Source organism: Rattus norvegicus, chromosome 6 (genome assembly GCF_021556685.1).
Source record: "Rattus norvegicus strain SHRSP/BbbUtx chromosome 6, alternate assembly SHRSP_T2T, whole genome shotgun sequence".
NCBI classification, from domain to species: domain Eukaryota; kingdom Metazoa; phylum Chordata; class Mammalia; order Rodentia; family Muridae; genus Rattus; species Rattus norvegicus.
The window spans coordinates 18478191-18491218 of record NC_141539.1 but is presented as its reverse complement, the minus strand read 5'-3'; the positions used below and the strand labels follow the sequence as shown (position 1 = coordinate 18491218).

Genomic DNA, 13028 nt, shown 5'->3' with positions numbered 1-13028 from the left:
TGTGTACTCTACCTCATCAAAGCCAATTTGTTCATCCCAAATATTCTTAGATGTGTGTTTTCCTACTGGAGTGTTATCATTTTCTAGGGGATACAGTCTTAGAAAAAAATGTCCTTTCCCTCACAGAAAGTAACAATGGCCTATAGTTCCTAGACTAAAGGTGGAACGTTGATCCAACTCCCGATCTCCGTGCTGGGTTTTAATTGAGTTTGGATATATGCAAGTTTTTTCACACTGTTACAGCCCGTATGTTGCAGTTCATAAGTACAGAGGCTCTGCTGTGTCTAGAAACTACTCTTTCCTGGTTGTCATCTACAGCCTCTGGCTCTCTTTGTTGCCCTGTCTTGTTTAATGATCCCTGACCTTTCAGAAAAATGAATATGATATATATGTTTCATTCAAAACTGGACTTTACAGTCTCTTATTCTATTCATTTTTTCTAGTTGCATGTTTCTGTGTTGATCACCATCTACTGCAAACATAGCTTCTCTGATGAGATTTGAAAAGTCATAATCTATGGGTTTAATGATAAATCATTAACAATTGATTTAATACTATGCATATTTAGCAGATAAAAAGTAGTAAGTTATCTGCTAGAGTCTATGATTTGCCTAGCCATAGCCTCTTGCCCCAGTAATGGTGCTAGATGTGGGTTTCAATTTCTGAAACATGATTTAAATAAATCAAAATTTGTACGTTATTCTCCAATATTTTTACCACTATTATTTGAAGTGCGTTATGTCATATCAAGTCAGTTATAAAAACGCTGATTAAATTAGCATACATAGCACCTTCAGAAACATAATGGTTAGGTATTCAAGATGAATCTTTCAGGTCAGTACCAGTTTGATTTTTTCCATGTTCTATGGTTCAAGTATGTGGTATCTTCAGAAATAGAGTTTAATATCAAGTTATGAAGGATAATCAAGAACATTAGCAATGTCCAGCAATGTTTCCTGGTCTTTGGAACCTCACAAATCCAAAATAATTAATTCATTCCTGGGACTTAGCTTTCTGTTTATTCACATTTGCTGGCTATTTGGAGCATCGTTACCTTTATATGGTAACTATTTTTTAATTAATTTCATATATGTGTATAGAGATTATTTTAAGAAGCCTGTAATTGGTTTCCATATAACTCTGACACATCTTTACTGCTATCGTCCCTTCCAGTTTCCCTCTGCCCCCTTCTCCATTACTTAAATATTGCAATTCTCAAGGAACAGGCAAGAGTCTCTAAACTGAAATAAAATTGAGCATCACTGAGCTTTTCTGAACTCAGAAGTGATCATCACTCCTCAAGAAAACAGTGCTATGAAGAAAATTCATAGCTCCAAAAGAAACTGGAGAAAGCACACTAGCAGCTTGATGGCACACCTGAAAGCTCTAGAACAAAAAGAAGCAAATACACTCAAGAGGAGTAGATGTCAAGAAAAAAAAAATCAAACTCAAGGCTGAAATCTACCAAGTAGAAACAAAAAGAATACAAAGAACCAGGAGCTGGTTCTTTGAGAAAAATCAACAAAATAAATAAACCCTTATCCAGACTAACCAGAGGGAACAAAGGCATTATCAAATTAACAAGATCAGAAATGAAAAGGGAGACATAACAACAGTAACTGGGGAAATTAAAAAAATTATCAAATCCTACTACAAAAGCCTGTACTGAAAAAAAAAACTGGAAAAATATGGAGGAAATGGACAATTTTCTAGACTGATACCAGGTACCAAAGTTAAAGCAGGATCAGATAAGCCATTTAAACATTTCCAAAACTCCTAAAGAAATAGAAGCAGTCATTAAAAGTCTCCCAACAAAAAAAAAAGCCCAGGACCAGATAAATTTAGTGCAGAATTCTATCAGACCTTCATAGAAAACCTAATACCAATACTCTTCAAACTATTTCACAAAATAGAAATATATGAAATACTACCCAATTCATTCTATGGAGCCACAATTATTCTTATACCTAAACCACACAAAGACCAAACAAAGAAATAGAACTTCAGACCAATTTCCCTTATAAATACCGATACAAAAATGCTCAATGATATTCTCACAAACCGAATCAAGGACACATCAAAACAATCATCCCTTATGACCAAATAGGCTTCATCCCAGGGATGCAGGGATGGTTCAATATATGTAAATCCATTAATGTAATCTGTGGGGCCCTACCTTGGTGTTTCCCTTCCCCCTTGCTGAGCCTTTTAGACTGCTATAGCAAGAAGTTGTTTACACCTTTGGCAGCTGCTCTTAGCCCCTGATTTCGGCTTTTCCATGGCACCCTTCCTCCCCACCGAGCCTTCCAGCTTGTTGTTGTTAAGAAGTTGTTTATGCCCCTGATTGGGCCCAGAACTTTCCACCACACAGACTTTTCCTGTTTTCTTGGTTGGGGATTTTCACCTGCCTTGTTGTTTTCCATGGCTTTTGCCTTGTATAAGGAAATGGGTGACCTGTGTACATGTTTTCGTTTTAATCCACAGGCCCTCGCTGACTTGGGGTAACAGGTTAGCTATGCAGGTGTAGCTGACAGTAATCCACTATATAAATGAACTTAAGAAAAAAAATATGATCATCTCGTTAGATACTGAGAAAGCATTTGGCAAAATTCAACACCCCTTCGTGATAAAAGTCTTAGATCAGTAATGCAAGGCCCATACGCAAACATAGTAAAAACAATAATAAAGAGCAAACCAGTAGCCAACATCAAACTAAATGAAGAGAAACTTGAAGCAATCCCACTAAAATCAGAGACTAGATGAAGATTCCCAGTCTCCCTACCTATTCATTATAGTACTCAAAGCCAGAGAAAATAGACAACAAAAGGAGGTCGAACGGATACAAATTGTAAAGGAAGAAGTCAAAATATCACTATCTTCAGATGATATGATAATATACATGAGTGACCCAAAACCTTTCCACCAGAGAATTCCTAAACCTGATAAAAAAAAAAAAATAAATAAATAAATAATAAAAAAAAACTTCAGCAAAGTGGCTGGATATAAAATTAACAAATTAACTCAAACAAACTAATAGCCTTCCTCTACTCAAAGGATAAACAGGCCGAGAAAGTAATTAGGGAAATGACATCCTTCACAATAGTCCACATAAAATATCTCAGTGTGACTCTAACCAAGCAAGTGAAAGGTCTGTATGACAAAACCTTCTGAAGAAAGAAATTGAAGTTCCCCCGCCAGCGGGGACTCAGTTATTTGTGGGGGTCAAGGGGGACCCATACCTGCGGGAGAACGGAGCGAGAACCTGCGAGAAAGAGGAGCGAGACCAAGCATTGTCTTGTCAAGGTCTGTTTATTGAGAGGAATGTACAGCATTTAATGCTCTGAAGCAGGAATTGAAGCAGGACTGAAGCTTAGGCCGGGGGAGGGGAGGAGTACTGGGAAGTGCCCAAGGACATAAGATGAGTCATTAAACTGCAAGATATCCTCCTTAGACAAAGAGGCAACAGTCTTCCGGGGACATGTTCTTTCTTTGAAAAGGTCAAGCCCTTCTTGGGAATCTGCTCAGGGCAGGGTTCTAGCTTTGCCTAGTCCCGCAGTCCGGTCCTGTCCCCAACATTGAAGAAGATCTCAGAAGATGGAAAGATGTCTCATGCTCATGGACTGGAAGGATTAATATAGTTAAAATGGCCATCTTGCTGAAAGCAATCTACAGATTCAATGCAATCCCCATCAAAATTTCACCTCACTTCTTCATAGAGTTAGAAAGAGCAATGTGCAAATTCATTTAGAATAAAAAAAAAACAGTATAGCAAAAACTATTCTCAACAATAAAAGAACCTCTGGGTGAATCACCATCCCTGACCTCAAGGTGTATTACAGAGCAATAATGATTAAAATCTGTATGGAATTGGTATGGAGACAGACAGGTAGATCAGTGGAATAGAATTAAAGACACAGAAATAAACCCACAGGCTTATGGTCACTTGATCTTTGACAAAGGAATGAAATACATCCAGTGGAAAAATGAAAGCATTTTTCCACAAATGGTGCTGGTTCAACTGGAGGTCAGCATGTTGAAGAATGCAAATTGATCCATTTTTATCACCTTGTACAAAGCTCAATTCCAAATGGATCAAGGACCTCCACTGAAACTAATAGAAGTGAAATGGGGAAATGCCTCGAACACATGGACAGAGGGGAAATTTTCCTGAATAAAACCAATGGCTTATACTCGAAGATCAAGAATCAACATATGGGACCTCATCAAATTGCAAAGTTTCTTAAGGAAAAGGACAGTGTCAATAGGACAAAACAGCATCCAACAGATTGGGGAAAGATCTTTACCAATCCTACATCTGCCAGAGGGCTAATATCCAATATATATATAAAGAACTCAAGAAGGTAGACTCCAGAGAGCCAAATAACCCTATTAAAAATGCAGTACGGTGCTAAACAATTCTCAACAGAGGAATATCAAGTGACTGAGAAGCACCTAAAGAAATGTTCAACATCCTTAGTCATCAGGAAAATGCTAATCAAAACAACCTTGAGATTCCAGCTCACACCAGTCAGAGTGGTTAAGGTCAAAAACTCAGGTGACAACAGATGCAGGTGACGATGTGGAGAAAGAGCAACGCTCCTACATCGTTGGATGGGATTGCAAGCTGCTACAACCACTCTGGTTATCAATCTGGTGGTTACTCAGAAAGTTGTACCTAGTGCTACCTAAGGACCCAGCTATAGCACTCCTGGGCATGAACCCAAAAGATGCTTCAATATATAACAAGGACATGTGCTCTACTATGTTCACAGCAGCCTTATTTATAAACAGTCAAAAGCTGGAAAGAACCCAGATGTCCTTCAATAGAGGAATGGATACAGAAATTGTGATACGTTTACACAATGGAATACTATCCAGCTATTAAAAACAATGACTTCATGAAAATATCAGGCAAATGAATGGAACTAGAAAATATCATCCTGGGTGAGATAACCCAATCACCAAAGAATACACATGATATGTATTCACTGATAATGAATATTAGCCCTAAAGGTCAGAAGACCCAAGATATAATTTATAGACCACATGAAACTCAAGAAGAAGAAAGACAAAAATGTGGATGCTTCAGTGCTTCTTAGAAGGGCAAACAAAATACTCATAGCAGCAAATACAGAGACAAAGTGTGGAACAGAGACTAAAGGAAAAACCATCCAGAGACTGACACAGATGCGGATCCATCCCACTTTCAGTCACCAAACCCAGTCACTATTGGGGATGCCAAGAGGTGCATGCTGACAGGAGTCTGATATTGCTGTCTGCTAAGAGCCTCTGCTAGAACCTGACAAATACAGAGGCAGATGCTTGCAGTCAACCGTTGAACTGAGAACGGGTTCCCCAATTGAGTGGTTAGAGAAAGGACTGAGGTAACTGAGGGGTTTAACAACCCCATAGGAAGAGCAGCAGTGCCAACCAACCAGACACCCCAGAGCTCCCAGGGACTAAACCACCAACCAGAGTTCACATGGAGGGGCCCATGGCACCAGCCACATATGTCGGCGAGGATAGGCCTTGTTGGGCATCAATTGGATGAGAGTCCCTTTGTCCTGTGAAGGCTTGATGCTCCAGTGTATGGAAATGCCAGGGCAGGGAGGTGGGAGGGAGTATGTGGGGGGGTTCCAGAGGGAAACTGGGAAAGGTGATAATTGAAATGTTAAAAAAGAAAATATTCAATAAAAAATTTTTTGTAGTTACAATGTATCTACTTTATTGTGTTAATGATTTCACTAGGACAAATTAAAATTGTAATGTCAGTTTCTTAATTTCCAAGAGATTTCAAATGAACTGTCACCAAAATAAGCATTTTGGGGGGCTCACTTTCTTACTGATTTTCTCTGTGTATCTATGCTAAAATAAATGTCTTTCTAGGTTTCTACAAGGTTGAAGTGTAAAATACAGCTGCAGACTCAGCACAGAGAAATAAAATGACATAATCTATGTACCTGTAATCCCCAGGCTCAGAGCAGGAGCATGGCAGGTCTAGGGTGCTACAAAGAGTGAGATGAATGATAAAGAACAGAAAATGTGATTATCAGTCACTCAGTACCCTGTCTCTCCCCTGCAGTGTTCCTAGAGCTGAGGGCTCGCTGGGAGAAGGTAAGGCAGTCTGAAATGGTTAGTGCAATCCGTGTTTTCTTTCACTGGTCCGCAAGGGGAAACAGTAGAGTCTGGGACAACTGCTGTGGTTCCCAGTCTCTTCTGTACCAGAAGGAGTACTCCTGCCATACTGCTGGCAGTCAGGAACTGGGGGTTAGGAGGACGGTGTCCCAGATCCAAGCTTCCCCTCATGTTATCTAAACACCTGGCAGGATGGGGAAGGCAGAGACTGGGACCAGGGAAACCTGGTTTGATTTGAAGTGAGTGCCTAGAGTATTGAGGAGCAGTAGGTTAGAAGGTCTTCCTTTGGAGTTTTAAAAGCAACTCTCTAAGATGAGGCCTCTCTTCCCCACCTCCCATCCCCCCACAATTCGTAATGAAGAAATGATCCTTGCTTAGTCATACTGGTTCATTTGATGGTGGATGTGAATGCATTCACTTTGTTCTGGGTGAAGTAGGAATTCAATACCTTTTTTGAGAATACCCAGGAGGGAAAGCTCATTGGCAGAGGCTTGGCCCTATCTTGATACTTTATTAGCATGGAGAACTCTTAGTGTTTATGCCATAGCAACCCAGTGCCCATAGTCCTTTCAGTGAGGTGTTGTGGTTATGTGCCCCCAAAGCAGATACATTCCTGTAGGTCTCATTTCTGAGATTTTCCCAGGTTTGAGTTCACGCAACATTACCATTTTTTATGCCTGTCTGGTAACATGGTTCCAGATGTCCTGCAATCATCCTTCCAGTAGACATGGTTCCTCAGCTACACCCTTCCGGTCTCTGACCTTTAATGAAATATTGAGAACTGCATGAGACATCTTAGTATAAAAATTCACCAAAATGTAGGCTCCAAAGTTAATGTAAAGGTAAAAGTCATGTATGGTCAAAATGACCCTAACAGCTGTGAGAAATGCTTGCACAGCCTTGTCCCCATCCTCCCATCCCACCACGCTTCCCCCAGGGAGTCGGGTAAGATCTATTCTTTTGTTTCAAACAAGTAAACCGTTAGAGGGTTAATTTGTACTGAGGATTTGTCTAACATAGAAACGATGTATCTTAAAGGACTGGAACCACCCTGAGGATTGAATGTACTCTACATAGTGTATAAAGGTGAACAGTAGGCATATCAATGGATGTGCCCTCAGTTCTAGTGGGATATGACACTTCCTTGTAATAAATTGTCTTATTTCACTGGTAATGAAGTGAGTTGAATTCATTCAAATATTTCATTTCACCTTTCACTTTGGAATAATTCCTTCATGAAATGACAGGTGTCTACATCTCTATTTTGTGATTTTCTCTCTGTAATCCTCTTTTCAATGAGAACATCATACAATTAAGAGATGAGTCTCTTTTTTCCAAAAGATAGCATGTGTGTACACGCATGTGTGCACACACATGCGTACACACACACACACACACACACACACACACACTCCACTGCCTTCAATGAATGTACCTGAAATAGAGTGGGGGAGATACAATTGTAAGGCAGATTTCTAGGTATTTCAAAAAACCTTTGCCCATTTTAATTTACTTCTCATAACCAAAGTTCTAAAGACTGAAGCAAATTGCTCTGGCTCTGTAGTAGAATAGTGATGGTCATTTAACACCCAAGCTACACCTTTTCCGAAGAGCACACTTATTCTCATTTTCCTTGCAGAAATAAGGAATATTGTACAGTAGAAATCTATAGTAATTGAATAGCTAAGCGAAGAATGAATGGATTTCTGCTATTATCAAACAGTAAGAATAACATCAAGAGTAAAGAACATATTTTCCTTGCATCTCAAAGAAGCAAAGAGAGGAAAGCTATTAAAAACACATGCATGAAGTAAGGTAGATATGAGATGAGTACTTTGCTCATAAAATGTAATCACAAGATTAATTCAGATCATTTTATTTCTCAGAGATTGGCAGACTTAAACCAATATATGCTACTAGAACACATTTGTGACTGGTAAATGTAACAGTTGTTTAACTTGGAAGGACCAGTGAACAACTTCCTTTCTGATCACAATTAACTTTTGTTCATAGACTGGATAAAACTTATATTTTCTTTGGAGCTATCCCTCCACTACCTGATATTATAAAATATATGATAATGAAGTATAAAAAAATCAAGTTGACATAATCAAAGCCTCCCAAAACTGCTTTAATAAATAAAAACTATATATTTTTACAAACACATTCATATATTTTGAAAATACATACTCACATGATTGGCTTCACGAATTAATAGGATCCATTTGGTGGTTATTTGTGTGATTTGGATTAATTCTATTCTTCACAAGGAGAAATTTCAAAGTTTCTGTTACTAATCCCTATGTGATACAAATGTGCTTAATTGTTAGTGCTAAGAAAGACACTTGTGAAATCTCTTGTCTTTGTATCTTTGTAACTATTCTATTGCTGTGAAGAAATACCATGACCAAGGCAACTCTTTTGAAAAAAAGCATTTAATTATGGACTTCTTATAGTTTCAGAGTCTTTTATCATTATTTTTATTCTTATTCTATTCTTATTTTTGGTTATTATCAACATGCAGAAAGCATGGGAGCAGGCAGGTTAGCCATTGTGCTGGAGAAGTAGTCCAGTGTTACATCCCACATTCTGACTCAGAGCATGGCCCCCTGGGAGGCAAAATGCAAAATGCTGAGCTTCAGGGAAACACCAAGACACATTCCATGGTCTAGGAAACATTGTGGCTAAGAGCCCAGAGAGGCCTTTTACAGGAGAATTAAGTTGAGGCTCAATAGTGACTGTTTTTGCCATGGCTTCTAACTAGTAGATCTTAATGAAAGAGACAGTCCATGGTTCTAAACTGTTAATTGGCTGTTAGTGGTGGAAAATAGATGCATACTGTACCCATATCTCAGGGTAGACCCAAAATTAAATAACTTGCAGTGAGGAGTGTCTGGGAAGGGAAAGTTCTTTGCTAAGCCCTCAGGGCTTCTAGGTTACTCATTGCATGGAGAACTCTTGTTCTGAGCCTACGTAACCACAGGTCACATTTCCTTATGTGGGGAGTGTGGCATGTGTTTCAGACCAGGAACCTGGTAAGGAACAGGAGTCACATAAGTCTCAGATGTATGCCCACCGAGTTTATAAGTCTCAACCCACTCTACCCACCAAGATTCCTGGCATGGTTTTACCACCCCACAGGGAGAGAAAGCTGAAGTGTAAATTTCCGGTGTGTTTGGAGACTCTGTTGTGTCATGTTATGTTTTTCTGGAAACTATCTTCTGAGAGGATGTTTTGTTGAAGCAGATATGTGGAGTTTTCTGAAAGTAGCCTGGAAAAGGGACATGTGATGCTTTCCTAGAGCAGACACTTGAAAGAACACCTGATCGTTAGAAAGGGTGTAAATATAACTCAACAGATGGGACAACATTATGTGGTATTGGTTCCCTTTGCCACTCTTTTCTGGTCATCATTTGTTATGATTTTGTAGAGAGAAACACACCAAGGAACTTGTGGTGATGTTCTGTCAGCTTTTGCTGCTTCTCCAGACTCAGGAGATAGGAAGAATCTTGTAGTTTCTTCTGGATCAAACTGTCATTGCAGATTCATGAATTATGTTTGCAAGTGCATCAAGCTACCGCAGCTGATTCATGTGAACTGAACTGCTGATATACTGACAATGAAGATTGGATTCTCCCCAAAGAATTGTTTCTAAACAGGTCCACCATCTTTTGCCCTACCTTTGGTGGGTGGTGGACTAGAAGGAAGGTTAAATCATTTAAATACCCTTATTACGCTAGGTTTTGAAAAGTATCAGCCTACAAAGAGCCTAGAACTTGCAAATCCCACCAGTGACATGTGTACTCCAAAAAGGCCACACCTCCTAGTCTATCTACTCCTATAAAAGAGTTCATTTCCAGAGTGACTATGCATTTTTTGTTCTACTTTATTTCTGTTTGATTTGGCCTTGCTTCTTATGGTTTACTTTGGCTTTCACTGTGGCACGCTTCTAGATCCCTGATCTCTTTCACAGGTCTCTCAGTAACTGGAGCGGTAAAATAGCCCAGCTTTGCAGCTATGAGGGTCATTACTCAGTCTCTGAAGCCGATACACATGCATTAGTCATGGTAATCTAGGAACTGGATGTGACTGAAGACTTCTGAGGAGTTTCTGTAGGTTCGTGGATTCCAGGGTATACTCAAATTCACTAGCTTCAAGACTCTTTTCCTTATAGTTTACTTTTATTCACAGCCCCCTCCTTCTTCTCCCCCCAGACCTGCCTTTATAAATCCTCCCCCATTACCCTCTTCCCTTGGTACCTCCCCTTGGTTACCACTGCATCATGTGACTTTAAGAGCTTATACTCTAGTATGTTCTGGTGTCATAAACCTGACAAAGTTAATATACAAAAAATATGTTATATTTCCAATATTGGATAGAATTTAAAGCATATTACTTTGAGTCATTTTATGTGGAAACTTGAGCATAAAAATGAGTCTTGGTTTCCTATGAAGAACATTATTTATTGAATTTGTCTCACCTATGATAAAACAATTTTCATTCATCTTTAAACTGAATCCTTATCACACCCCTTAGGCAAAGTTTCATCATCTATATTCATGCATTATTTATATACATAAAATGAAAATTGGGGGCACTGAATTCTAAAACAGTAGCATTAAATGGAATTATACAGGAAAATTAGTAGAACTTAGAGAAGTTATGCATGTTCACAATTATTATGCTTTTTTCTGTTTAACAGTCACAATTTATTCTGCAATTATAATCAATATTGAATCTTGGTGGGTATATATTATTTAATTTTGTTTTGTTTTGTTTTTCTTTTATTTGGTACAAGGTCTCATGTCTCATGTAGGCCAATTCAGCCTCAAACTTACTCTGTAGCCAACAATTATCTTGAACTGCTGGTTTTCCTCAGTTCCTCAGGTCCCTGGTGCTGGGATTACACAGGTATGCCAACTCATCAGATTTTTCTTATGCTGGGCGCTTGCCCGGGTCTTTGTTCATGCTAGGCATACATTGTACCAACTAAGCCAGATCTCATCCGACTACAGTATGTAATATTTCTGAAGTATGTAGGAGAAGTGGAGGAGATAATTTGGGGAAGAAAGGGACTTTTCTACCATACTGTAAAACATAAACTTCAATAGCGGCTTTGAATGGGGTGCTGTACTGTTCCCGAAACAGAAAACTAACCCAGAACACGGAAGTCTGAATTGTGTTTGCAATGGGATGAATTTACCTAATTATGCCAAATAATAAGATTGCTCTTTCTGTTAGGGAGAGGAAAAGATTCCTTTCTGCTCGTTAGGTATTACTTTTATTGTGTTTATATTAAAACACTGAACAGAACCACATTTTTATCACAGGTGTGTGAAAATTTGCATAAACTGTGGGATGGAATCTCAAAATCATTTTAATAAAGTGAAAATTAGAACACACAAGAATTAAGGTTGACTGCATAATTATGTTTATCATATCTTTGATGACATGAAGCAAACAACTATGTTTAGATGTGCATCTGTTTTCAATAACAAAAATAGAGCAGCAGCTAAAATTGCTCAGAATATTCCAGACTCTGAAGTCTGTGGCTGATTTTTAGGTCTCTTGAGTCGTTTTCTCTGTCTCGGGTGTTAAGATCTTCCATTGTGAGGTTAGAAAGAAAATCAAAACTTTTTTTTTATTTTTTATTTTTTTTATTAACTTGAGTATTTCTTATATACATTTCGAGTGTTATTCCCTTTCCCGGTTTCCGGGCAAACATCCCCCTCCCCCCTCCCCTTCCTTATGGGTGTTCCCCTCCCAACCCTCCCCCCATTGCCGCTCTCCCCCCCCATAGTCTAGTTCACTGGGGGTTCAGTCTTAGCAGGACCCAGGGCTTCCCCTTCCACTGGTGCTCTCACTAAGATATTCATTGCTACCTATGGGGTCAGAGTCCAGGGTCAGTCCATGTATAGTCTTTAGGTAGTGGCTTAGTCCCTGGAAGCTCTGGTTGCTTGACATTGTTGTACATATGGGGTCTCGAGCCCCTTCAAGCTCTTCCAGTTCTTTCTCTGATTCCTTCAACGGAGGACCTATTCTCAGTTCAGTGGTTTGCTGCTGGCATTCGCCTCTGTATTTGCTGTATTCTGGCTGTGTCTCTCAGGAGCGATCTACATCCGGCTCCTGTCGGTCTGCACTTCTTTGCTTCATCCATCCTGTCTAATTGGGTGGCTGTATATGTATGGGCCACATGTGGGGCAGGCTCTGAATGGGTGTTCCTTCAGTCTCTGTTTTAATCTTTGCCTCTCCCTTCCCTGCCAAGGGTATTCTTTTTCCTCATTTAAAGAAGGAGTGAAGCATTCACATTTTGATCATTTGAACTTTTAAATGCAACTTACATTTTGCAGTATTAACAGGCTATTTTTAGAGTAGTTTTTTGTCTTCAGTATTTTCTAAATGATAGCTAATTGTATCAGGGTTATTTCTCTTTTATTTACTTCATCTACATGGCAAAATGGACTTTATTTTATTATTTGGGCTTATTTTATAATTCTGTGCTTTAAATTTCAATGGGAGACAGCTATCACACATCATTAGGAATGCAAATAGTCCAAACTTTATCATGAACAGAGGTATTAGGAGTTCATTGCCAGTACTATTAAGCCATTGAGGCTTTTGCTAATCATGCCTACATGAGACCTATGTATTCCCACCTTGAGCATTTGCTTGGGAGCATGTCTTGGTGACTTCCCATATCTTTTGCACTTATCAGAGACAGTATTATCAATCTTCAAGCAAATACATAGTTAATGAATTTTGAAACTGTTTACCAATAAAGGAAAGCCCCACCACAGTAGCAAGAACTTATTTTCAAACAAGTTTGCAGAATTTTTTTTTCAAAAACTCTAAGATATTTTAGGGTTTATACTAAATTTTAAATTTGTTATCCT

At 38.9% G+C, this 13028-nt stretch overlaps 1 long non-coding RNA gene across 1 annotated transcript in view; it reads right to left on the bottom strand.

The window, feature by feature from the left end:
- The window catches only part of LOC102552412 (uncharacterized), a 490342-nt gene that overhangs the window by 66272 nt on the left and 411042 nt on the right, over positions 1-13028 (bottom strand). Inside the window, exon 3 of the long non-coding RNA XR_015622770.1 lies at positions 6801-6896. This is a non-coding gene — a long non-coding RNA (uncharacterized LOC102552412). The remainder of the gene's footprint in view (positions 1-6800; positions 6897-13028) is intronic.